We start from the raw sequence: 12915 nt of genomic DNA, 5'->3' as shown, positions 1-12915 counted from the left end.
TTACAAATATATAAAATTATTTAAATAAATATTTATTTAAATATAATTTATAATATATTTCATCAGATATATGTATTTAAAATTAAATCTTTCTCTACATTTTAAAGGCACAAAATAATAATAATACTAATAATAATTACAATAAGAAACCAAAAAATAAATATAAAATTAAATTAAACAATAATTATATAATTCTATACTTTTATTATATGCATGCATTTTCAGATTTACAGTCTTTATCTACACTTTTATGCCACAAGATGCCCATTGTCACCCATCCCCTAGCTGCACCAAGGAAGCAGGTTTTATGGATTCAGTTGTAATGCTAATGAGGAAGGTCATGGTTTCATGTCAATGCCATTGTGTGCTTTCTTTGTGGTAGTGTTGTCAAAAGTACCAATGTTAATACCAGTCCGTACTGAAATTTAAAAAATGTGAGGATACCAGCATTTCCCGCTAGCATTTTGAGCGCTGTTGAGAAGATTCTTAAACACCTCTGATTGGTCATTGTGTTTACACGCTGATTAAAATAAATCTATTATTTTACAAATAGATTTAAAGAGATAAATAGAATTAAATGTAATAGATAAAAAGATTTAATAAATATTTAATAATACTATATAATATTTATTATATTATTAACATTTATTACATATTATAATATAATAAAATAGATTAGTTAAATTGTTAGATTTAAAAGAGATAAGTAGATATAGTATTTATATATCATATGTATTATATTATTATTGTTTTTATTATATATTAAAATAATATAATTTTATATTTAATAATAAATATTTAATAAATGGATAGATTTAAAATGGGTCTCTAAACGTGCGCTCGCGCGAGGGGCGTTAACGTATGACGTAAACGTGGTGACGAAAGCAACCGGGCGGGAACACGGATCAATCGGTTCATTCTAATTCGTCAATGAATCATTTGGTGCGATTTGCGAACCGATTTAAAAGGTTAATTGAAAAGAATCAGTTCGTTCTTGAATCAGACACCGCTTCTGCGTCTCGGAGCACGTGATATATTATAAGGAGTAACGATATGTTTTATGAAATGTAGTGAAGTAAAAAGTACGATCTTATGCTTTGGAATGTAGTGAAGTAAAAGTAAAAGTTACTCAAAATAAAACGACTCCAGTAAAGTACATATACTTGAAAAATGTACTTAAGTACAGTAACGAAGTAAAGCTACTCCGTTACTGTCCACCACTGAATTTCAGTACCAACTGGTACCGACATTGGTACTTTTGACAACACTACTTTGTGGTGATTAACAAGTACACACTTCTGCCATATCATCCAATTCTGCAGATTAATTATCCTCTGTACTGCTTTGGCAACATTGTATTTTGGCAGACGTGCTGATAAAGCATCATTGATGAGAGAGAGAGAGAGAGAGAGAGAGAGAGAGAGACCAGACAGATGGTCACAGCGGGTGGGTGCAGTAAAACTTGTGACAACAGCCATTAGTGCTACAGGAGTCTGAGACAGAGGACAGATAGTGGGATGTGTGAACATGTGAATGAGGGAGAGAACGAGTGAGAAACCTAAACGCAACAGAGGAGAAAACCAAGACATAAGTGCTATAGACAGTCAACACAACATTATATGTAGACATACAGACCATGCTATGGCATCAAAACATGCCACTTTGCTCTGTCTTCTAGTTTCCTATGTTCGTGAGAAGCTCTGAAATACATACATCATATGTGGTCTTATTGTACATGATTCATCAGTGTGTGTTATTTTTAAAAAGATAAATGTTTGGCTACTGCATGTTCAGAATAGCACACTACAATAATACTCAAGTTACACTTACACTTGCATACTATACTGAACAAATACACTGTTCAGTATAGTATGCAGCAATGCCTGTATGTATGTCTGGAATCTAATGTTTTGTGCATAACTGAGATTGTTGTGGTTTACCCAGTTGTAGTAGGCTACAAGTACTCACTAAAACAACCTGATTTAAAGAGGATCCAGATGCGGTTAATTGTCAATAAATTGCACTAAAATTGAACATACTGTATAGCAGATTCGACAGCTTGAATATCCTACCTCAAAATGTCTCTATTCCACAACTCAGATGAGTGCTACGAGCACACCGTGAATGATCAATCTAACCCAGAGTCATGAGGAGATCTGCATTACTACAGTGAGAAAATTATTACACCAGGTGCTGTTCATCAATAGGTAACCAAGCATGATACTAATTCCAATGAATCTATTTTGAATTTCCAGAAATCAGAGGTTAAAACAAAATCCTATGGCTGCATGGTTATACCAGATCTATTCAGCTGTTTTAGTATGTGAAAAAGACATCTTCAAACACTATTACTGTCACTTTAATGCCTTTTTCTTATTTCATGTGTCACATGCTTGTGGCTGTGGCCACAAGTCATAAACAGCAATGGGGTAATACTGCAAGCTCAGTCTTTTTATGAGACTCAACTCGCACTGCCAGCATCATTTAAACATTTCCTTGAATGTCACTTCCCTCAAAGTTACAATCAGCTCTAGCTCTAGAAGGTCTATCTGAGGCCGTGGTGTTGGGTAAACAAGACTGCCAGGATCACTCAGGTCAGTGTTTAAGGTGACATGTATGTGTCGAATGAGAAAAAAGAACAAGATGGTGTACTTACAGCTTCTACTTTTGCAATTGTCAGCCAACCTTGACTTATTTGGTTTGATTTAACACATGTAATTTCTACTGTACCATTGTGGATTGTACCATACTTCTAAGAAATTACATATTGCTTACTTTGTACAAAGTGTTTCAGAGGTGACATACTGCCTGACAGATGGACATACTGGAATAAGAATTTTTTGTTACCATTTTCCCACAGAAGTCCTTTTAAACCTCTGTGAAATATCTTTGCACCTCAGGCCAGCAATGTTTCATCCTCTATCGAGAGTATCAATGTACATCTGGGTCTCTGAGACTGTTAACATTGATAACCAAACCTAAAACAAAGACCAGAAATAGATATAGGAAGTGACACTAAGTGGAAACAAATTTTTTCAATTCCACATTTTTTTGCCACTAGCAGAAATTAAATGAAGTTGCTGTATCTTCTCTGTTATCACTCACCAGATTTCTGTTAGAGTCTGTTAGGGATCAGATCACATCAGCAGCAATGAACGCATACCTGCTGTTTGCACTTTACTAAAATTGCACATTTCAGCAACAAGCCTGTATATTAAACTTCACTATAAGCAACTCATATTGCACTATAGACCAATTTGGAGTAGACATCACAGTTACGTCACTTGCAGCTGCGCGCGCATTGTGGTGGCAGAAAAACATTGGGAACAAGTGGAGGGAAACGAGTAAAATCCATGGAATAAGAGAAAAAATGTATTGTTGTGCCCTTGGATGTCACAATCGGAATGCAAATCATTTTTATCGAATACTGTCGTCAAAGACGCCATTTGAAGCTAAACGTAGACGTTTAAACGGACAGACTAAGGATGAAACCTGCTGTGATTACCCTAGTTTTAAAGCATAAATTTGATTTAAACAATAGGTCTACACAATATTCACATATGCAGTTCATAGGGGACATATTGTATTAGCCCTGCAGTTACAGCATGAAATAGCCTACTATTTAAAACTATAACATTTACCTTTTATCTCACAATTCTGACTTTTTTTATTGCAAATGCAAGTTTATATCTCTTAGTTCGGACTTTATAACTCAATTTAACTCAACAATTGCAAGTTTGTCAATTCTGAGGGGGAAAAAAAGCCAGAAGTGTGGGATTATAAACTCAAGATTTTGCGCCAAGGGGAAAAGAGAGAATGACGAGTCAACTGTTCTTATCAGAATTGTGAAATATAATCTCAGAATTGCGAGAAAAAGTCTGAATTTTGAAATATAAACTCAGAATTACCTTTTTTTATTATTTTATTCCATGGCTTCTGTAGACTGCTACTATAACACTGTAATTTTCTGCCACCAGATCGACTCCGCCCACAAAAAAACATCATCACTGTTTGCAAACACCAAATTGGTCTATTTGTGCTACAGACATGAATAAAACCTCAAATCATGTGGCTTGTTAAAGAAGGTGAAGGTAAACCCAAACCTTTTATCTCACAATTCTGATTTTTTTTATTGCAAATGCAAGTTTATATCTCTTAGTTCGGACTTTATAACTCAATTTAACTCAACAATTGCAAGTTTGTCAATTCTGAGGGGGAAAAAAAGCCAGAAGTGTGGGATTATAAACTCAAGATTTTGCGCCAAGGGGAAAAGAGAGAATGACGAGTCAACTGTTCTTATCAGAATTGTGAAATATAATCTCAGAATTGCGAGAAAAAGTCTGAATTTTGAAATATAAACTCAGAATTACCTTTTTTTATTATTTTATTCCATGGCTTCTGTAGACTGCTACTATAACACTGTAATTTTCTGCCACCAGATCGACTCCGCCCACAAAAAACATCATTACTGTTTGCAAACACCAAATTGGTCTATTTGTGCTACAGACATGAATAAAACCTCAAATTTTTGCTTGTTAAAGAAGGTGAAGGTAAACCCAAAACTCTATATCAACCACTTCCAAGAAACCACACAAAGCAACCACATTAACAACCCATCAGAATACCTCAGCAACACCCTGGCAACCATCCAGAACACCCTAACAGCCACATCACATTGCAGCGACAACCCAGAATACCCTATCAACCACAACACAATCAATTAACAGCTCAGAACACCTTAGAAACTACACAGCAACCACCCACAACACCCTAGTGCTGTGTCTGTGAATTTTGCAGACTTCAGAAAACGTAGTTATTTATACCTTCAGTTTTAGAGGGTTCAAAATGAAACTGTATCACATTCATCATATAAAGGTTCAGCTCTTATTCTAATGCTGCTTTGCCCTCTCAAAATCCCTGATCGTAATCGCTTAACATCACATGGGAAATTTCATATCAGACTGAAGGAAAATGATTAATTCAGACATATCTTAGATATCTAATATTGCCAGCAATGCAACATACTCAGGCATGCATTCACACACAAACAAGATCCCTGTTCCCTTTACCTGTTTATGGTTTTTAAAACAAGTTTGTATTCTCATGCAAGTCTGCTCCACAAAGTCCATTTTAGAGTAGAGTAGTGTATGTGTATGTTGCACAACACAGTGCAGCGTGTAAGGTTCCCATGAGCAGATATAGGACAAGCAGTAAGCCAATACCATCCTTGTAGCGGAACTCGGTTAGCAGGGAAAGAGACAGAACACAGAAAGAGAGGGAGAGTGAAGAACAGAGAGGATGATGGGGGATGATAGATCAAGAGGAGCCAGGAAGGTTTAGGGGTGAACGGCCCCTTTGCAGAGGGCTTTAATTGTCTGATAAGTGGCTGAAATACCTCCATACTTCCCTATAAACTGCCGGACCCAGCCGGGCCACATCTGTGTGAGGAGGGAACAGAATTAACTTTTTTCCACAGCTACCAATACTGGGTGCATTGAGAAAGTTTTATAATTCACATGTTGGTGGCTTAATATCAGAAATATTGACCATGTAAAACAAACAAATTAAAAAGTTTAAAACTTATGTTTTAATAAATTTTTGCCTCAGATATAAGTGAGTCACAACAGATGACTCAGTATAAGCAGATTGGAAAGATTGTTTGTATGACTTATAACCCCGAACTGATGCAAATATTTCACTAGACTGAAATTTAAAACTTTATTCACTTATTAGATGCATGACTACATTTATGATAAATTTTATGAGCTTTTGCAACCTTTTTGAAGCTTGAGAGCTTAGGTTCCCATTCATTTATGTACACTACTGTTCAAAAGTTTGCCAGCGAGATTTTTTTATGTTTTCGAAAGAAGTTTCTTATGCTCACCAAGGCTGCATTTATTTGATGAAAAATACTGTAAAACAGTGATATTGTGAAATATTATTACAATTTAAAACAACTGATTTCTACTACTAATAGATTGCAGGCTAATAATTGACATTAAATCATTTATATTAATTAATTTATTTGAAAATTATTAATTTATTATTAAATGCGATGCAAAGCTGAATTCTCAGCAGTCATTACTTCAGTGTCACATGATCCATCAGAAATCATTTTAATATGCTGATTTACTGCTCAAGAAACTTGTCTTCTTATTGTTGAAAACAGCTTGGTTTCATAAAAATTAATGATATATTTTTACCAGGACTCTTATAAAGAAAGTTAAAAATAAGAGTATTTATTTGAAATAAATTCTTTTGAATCATTATAAATGTCACACATTCATTCACTCATTCATTTATGAATGAAAAAAAAAAATCTTACTGACCCCAGACTTTTGAATGCTTGCATGGAAAAAAAAAACTAGTATAGTTTTCAAAAATTCTCTGTGTTCCACTGAAGTCAGGAGTAAATGATCGAGAGTAAATGATGACAGAATCTAAGAGGAACTATTCCTATAAGCCTGTGTATTCATTCTGAAATGTGTTGAACAGGCCTAATCAGACCTATTAGATAATACAAAGGCATATTATGTCAAATCAAGCTATTTAAATTTACACATAATGATGCATGAATGCCTCATACCGCTGTCATAAGGTGCAGCATATGCTTTGCACACAGAGTAATCATGGTGCTTTTCTTCTACAGATGGAAGTGGCATAGCAGATACCATCTCTCTTTTCTCACCGGACAGAGAGGAAACAAGAATGATGACAGAATCTAAGAGGAACTATTCCTATAAGCCTGTGTATTCATTCTGAAATGTGTTGAACAGGCCTAATCAGACCTATTAGATAATACAAAGGCATATTATGTCAAATCAAGCTATTTAAATTTACACATAATGATGCATGAATGCCTCATACCGCTGTCATAAGGTGCACCATATGCTTTGCAAACAAAGTAATCATGGTGCTTTTCTTCTACAGATGGAAATGTAATGGCAGACACCATCTCTCTTTTCTCACCGGACAGAGAGGAAACAAGATGGAGTGCCTCAAAGGAATTCAGCAGCAGGTGTGTGTGTGTGTGCATGCACACACACACACACACGGTAGCGCAGTGAGCATGCTCAGTCGCTCGCTTCATTCAAGGTCAGTGCTGAGAGGCAGGTGATGACATCATTACTACAGCAGCTCTGTTATTTCACCGATCAATAGACAAGCAGCAATGAGTTCATCTCAGCTAACGCCAAATGGCTGGAGCCACCCAATGAAAATCCACTCCACACATACACATATATATGCCAAAAAGTGCAAGCAGCCGTGCAGCGAGTGGCTGCGTTTGTAATGATGAGAAATGACTTCACACAGTCTTGGTGCTGAGGGATGTTCCCTGTTTCCACAGCAATATTACAGTCTATTCATTCCACCATTTAACATAATGAGACAGGACTAGCTTATTCAGCCAGGGAAAAAGCAATATTTATACATGAAACAAGCACAGAAAACCAGTGACTCATACAGGAGGACGGATGTCTCGGTATAATATTAATGGAAGACGGCTTTGGATCATACACTGTAATATTATTTAATAATGTGCCTTACAGCTCTGGAAGTATGTGTTTTTAGAAATCATAGTATGAGGTGCTGAATGTAAAAGAAAAGGTACTACAAAAAAATATTTTGTCAGATTTAGCAAAAAAAAAAAAAAAAAGCTAAATTTTGCCAAATTTAAATGCCCCAAATAGAAAATTCTTAATGGCTTTTCACTACAATGATATATTTATTATTATACGTAAAAAAAAAAAAAAAAAAAACATTTTGTGACCCCGCTAGCCGTCCGGCCAACAAAGTCAGGTACCGTGGTTCCGACGGTCTAGGGAGGAACTAGATAGGCATGGTACGACACACAAGATGTCATGCGAAAAGTGGTTTATTGTCTTCCCACAAGACTAAGTGAGAGTGCTGAATAAATACAAAGTACAAACAAGAAAAAAGACAAATAAACAAAATAACAAAACAACTTAAGTTTGGTGCTCAAATTCAGCACCTTCACTGGGTTACACAAAACCACAAAGAAAATTGCTGGAGCAGCGAACCTAGCACTAAACAATGCTGACAAGCCCCATAGCTGGGCGCTGCAAAAAAAAACCCTCTACAAGACAACAGGTGGTTTAAATAGAAATATTTCCCGCCAAACAAAATTGGACCAAACCAATTCAACAGAATAAACTCCCACACACACACACACACACACTCATTTACAACTGCCTAAAAAGTCACTCAAAGCTCCTGGTCACACTCAAAGTAGTAAAACTCAATCCGTGACAGGTTCATTCAGGGCCGTCTTTGGGTCATTGTGAGGGACTGATGGAGAGATAGCTTTGTGCCTCCTGCGTTTCTCCTGCTGTGCTCAGCTGGGACAAATGCAGCAGTAATGGATAGTGTGAGGGGCAGGTACTTCTCTCAGGTTACCGTGTCGTACCCCAGGCTGACCTCATTCATTTTAACTTCTCTCGTTCTCTGTCTGCCTCTCTCTCTGTCAGTGCTGAGGGAGTCATAGGTGCAGACAAACATCACTGTCATCCCATCATGTGTGTGTGCTTTCGTTTGGCACTGTAAGCTTTTTCTGTAAAGGATTTGTTTACCATTGCCTGCAAACAAAACTTTTGAAAGCTATTTTCAACAACAGGATTACTAGTAGCAGAAATATGAGGAATAAGAACATGACATAGCTGTAAATATGTCAATATATTAAAAGACAGAGCAAAAATGTGGGGGAAAAATGTCTCAGAGAAGACAAGTGCTGTTATTGTTAACTAAAACCCATAGACAGAAAAAACATAATGTCTATGAAAAAGAATCAAAGCTGCAGAGATACAAAGGCAGATGAATAGATACAACAGCAAAAAAGGGAGAAAGTAAAAGAGAAAGAGTGAAAGACAAGAACATGGGAGAGGGATGGAAGAGTCTATTTCTGCAGATCTTCAAACGCTCAAAGCCCTGATGACTCCTCCAAAGTGCGTATGGGACCGCAGCTCCTTCGGACCCCCTACTGTGAGACAAGCCTGAAAGCAGACCAAACTAGCTTTGTGCTGACATAAAAAAATTAAAAAAACTACATAAAAATACATAATTGATAGTATACAAGGCCTCAGAAAATTCAGAAATGCCATACAGACAGATTATGTAAAGGATATTAAACTCAAAGTAAAGATATTGTATATATAACTGACTGCCTTTATTTCTATACACACACTGTATGAACAAAATTAAACGAGACATGATAAAGCAGTACTGTTTTTAGACACCAGGTGGCGCTGTATTACACATTAAAGTGATTTGAGGGGGAAACGAGAACAGTTCTAGGATCAGTGAGAATATTTACACAAGCATTACTCTAAGAATTACTCTCATCTGTAGTCAATGGGAGTGTCTGATTATCAAATCAGATCTCAAGATTTGCACAACATTATTATATGTTGCATATGGCACAGAGGAAATCACCTTGGAAGGAACCTGAGATATAATAACTGCATGTGGTTGGGCTATTATATGGTCTCAGTTTGCGTTTGAACAAGCAGCACTGAGCCTGACAACAGGCTGTAAAACACCTTGCTGTGAAGATGTGTCCTAACCAGGCACGATAGTTGTCGGTCCACACAAATGTGAAAAAGCAGTGTGATGTGACACAATAAAAAACAATCATAACATATTTGATGTTTATAGTTATGTGGAGCAGGATTTTGAACCAACGAGATTGCTTGGTGGGAGGAGTTTCATAGTTACTACAATAGAAAGCAAGGCTGAAACCAAAATAATCCTCTATACCCTCATTCACTTCCTACATTACTTCTAGGGTGGCAATCTGTCCGGTTTTAGGTCAGACAGTCCAGTTTTGACAGTCCAACGCCTACCAGCGAAGCCTGGTATAAATAGCCTTTCATAAATAAACAAAAGAATAGGCTATATTTAAGTTAAAATTAAGTGATGTACATTTTAGACACAATATTGTCAATATCAACTGTTTTTGCTCTATTCCACCAACAAAAATAACTCCAAAAAAGTCACAACAGAACCATTGGTCTCTCCAAACAGCACAGTTGTGTTGCTAAATTATTCAGAATTTTTAATAAATTGGGTGGGTCAATGATTCAGTGACCCATTTATAAAGACAGTCACTTGAATTTGTTGCTGAATGAATCGCCCATTCAGAACGAATCAACTGAGTGAATGAATCAAGACAGTGATTTGCCACCATCTACTGGCGGTTTTAATTTCATATTTAAAGTCTAATTTCATTTTTTCCCCCAACATTTCATATTTGTATATTTAATATATTTCATATTTGAAACATTAATCTCAACATTATTTATTCAATTCTAACTGCGGTGTAAATGCATTCATGGAATCTCTGAGCTGCATTAAACAGTGTGTAAATGTATTGATTAAATGTAAGAATATACAATAAAGGGGACACATGCCTTTTAAAAAGGTTAGAAAAATGCCCCTTTAAGGAAGCAAATATCTCCCCTTAATAAAAAAGTTCATTTCTGTCACTGAAACGAAACTAAACTAACAACAGTTATTGAAAAACTAACTGAAATAGGCACCCTCAGCAAAGAGTGCCTTCCGGGAGCAGAGAACATGCATAGGAAGACGCTCGCAATGTGGGCAGTCAGCTCTCTCAAGAGCTGACTCAGCATGCTCCGCTCCCAGGCAGACAACGCACAAACTGTGTGTATCCGCACCCATAATGAAACTCGGGCAGGGAGGAACACACAGTCTGAAACGCTGGCTGCCCTCGCCCCTACTTAGATGGTGTCTCTTATCATGTGCTTTAGACATATTTCTTTTATTTTTCTCTCTTCCCTACGGGACAGACAACACCAAATAGACTCACAAACAGATATCAGACTGACACACACACAGAGCGCTTGCTGAATGACAAAAAGCTGACGCTGGTCTCACCGCACGTGCTTTTATAGCCTCCTGGTCATTACGTCACCCGCCGTGACGTCTCGCCCATCTATTGGTCTGATTACACACGAGGTTCAGAGCCCGTCACGCTGAAGGGCGTTCCCCTAGCGTTTTCGACGCAGCTCGAGTTCCTGAAGAGGAACTAAATTATATAGATGTATATTTATCTTATACTCACTTATAAAATAAAATAAAAAATACCTATGTAGTCTACTACACATTTTTATAAAATAAAATAATTAAATTAAATGAAAAATAATACAATAGTAAAATTAAACAGAAATTAAAATGCATTATGTAGTCTCTACCTATGTTTAGAAAATAAAATACAAAATAAAATTAAATACAAACTAATACAACAATAAAACTAAATATAAATAAAACGATCTTCATAATCTACAAACATGACCAAAAAATAAAATGAAATAAAACAATAAAATTAACTTACTTATAAAACTTACATCAAATAAAATTATCAATAAATTATCAAATAAAAAAAGAAATTATATTAAAAAAACCTGAAACTCTATAAAAAGTACCCTATGCCGCACCAGAAAGCGATTTCACTCTTGGAGACCACCTATATTGCCTATGGCAGCATTTTGCACTATTGTTAACCACAATTGCTACAAGAGCATGCAGTAGAGCATGTGTGTGCTTGTAAGTCAGAAGGCTGTGCTTTCATTTCTTGTTACTACAGTGTGTTCGTGTGTGCAGTTGAGCAGGACGGTGTGTACTCCAGCAAGGCCAGCCGCATGAGTGTTTATGATGAGTCACTGCCTGAAACAGTAGGGGGGATTACTTACACTCACTACACAAGCGTGTGAAAGCCAGCATGTGTGTATGTGTGTGTGAGAGAATTATGTTGGCGTGCAAAATCTGCATAAGTGTCAGTGGCCATGTTTAAGTAAAAGAGGCCAGATCTGTACCCTTTCCACGAGCATCGGGTAAATGCAGTCTTGAGAGAGTCGTTTTGTTGCAGGACACATGCAGGTGATCGAATAAAGCTGTGCAAAGCTGCAGCCAAGCACAGTAACACCAGATACACTCGCTGAGCTGCTCACCAAGCTGCTGTTCTCGAACTTCAGCATTCACGAAGAACAGAGATTATAATAGTGGCAACACCTAGAATTCCTACTAGCATGTTAATGACATTACATAAGACTTGCAATGAGGTCTTCATGTGATAATCGACATGAAGTCATTTATGGTGTTTGCTTAAGCAATGTCATTATTACTAGTGATGTTTTTACTAGTACAACAGTGCCTATTACTATTGAGTGCAACAGTGTCTGCCCACATTTTCAGTGGCCTTGGTTCTGGAAGTATTTTTCCTGTGTATTTTTATAGGGATTTTTAAAAAGTCTTTGTTGAAGAGTTATAAGCCATAAACCAAACCAACCAGCTATGAGGTGAATCACACAATATTACAAAATCTGAAATCAGACAAAAGGGTAAAGGTACAAGACTGTGTAGGGATAGTTCACCCAAAAATGAAAATTTGCTGTTAATTTACTTATCCTTGAATATTCGCATCGTTTTTCATGTCGTGAATTTTCAGCCCGAGTTGAAATTTTTCAACTGCTGCGGAAGACGCGATTGAGGCGTATATTGCGCATTCACAGCAATCGCGACACCCGGTGCAAATTCGCGTCTATTCGCATCTTTGCATTGAGTTTGTATGTAATCTACTCGCGTGAATAATTAAATTCGCTTTTGGTGTGCACACACCATAAGACTAGTAGGGATGCACCGAAATGAAAATTCTTGGTCGAAGCCGACACAGAGGAAAAAACAAACAAAAAAAACAGTAGGCCGAATACCGGATACCGAACAGGGATTTTCGAGTTTTTTTCCCCTATGTATTTTGTCAATTTTTTTCACCACTGCATAAATTAAATAGCAAAAATGTGCTTGTTACTGTTTTGTCTTGCTTTTCAAAGAAAAAAATCTATTACAAATCAACAATTTAAAAAATATTTAAAACTGAAC

The 12915-nt window shown here is 36.5% G+C and overlaps 1 protein-coding gene across 4 annotated transcripts in view; it reads right to left on the bottom strand.

Moving 5' to 3' along the window:
- Positions 1 to 12915, bottom strand: part of LOC107696220 (ataxin-1-like) — a 101236-nt gene that overhangs the window by 33468 nt on the left and 54853 nt on the right. The window contains exon 1 of one of the 4 annotated variants that reach the window (XM_016496479.1): positions 5070 to 5086. The exons of the other annotated variants lie outside the window; for them this stretch is intronic. The gene's annotated coding sequence lies outside the window, so the exon portion shown is untranslated. Of the gene's footprint in view, positions 1 to 5069; positions 5087 to 12915 lie in introns of those variants that run through there. 4 annotated transcript variants of the gene reach the window in all.

Source organism: Sinocyclocheilus anshuiensis, unplaced genomic scaffold (genome assembly GCF_001515605.1).
Source record: "Sinocyclocheilus anshuiensis isolate Anshui unplaced genomic scaffold, SAMN03320099.WGS_v1.1 scaffold734, whole genome shotgun sequence".
In the NCBI taxonomy this organism is placed as follows: domain Eukaryota; kingdom Metazoa; phylum Chordata; class Actinopteri; order Cypriniformes; family Cyprinidae; genus Sinocyclocheilus; species Sinocyclocheilus anshuiensis.
This window is presented reverse-complemented; position numbering and strand designations above follow the sequence as displayed.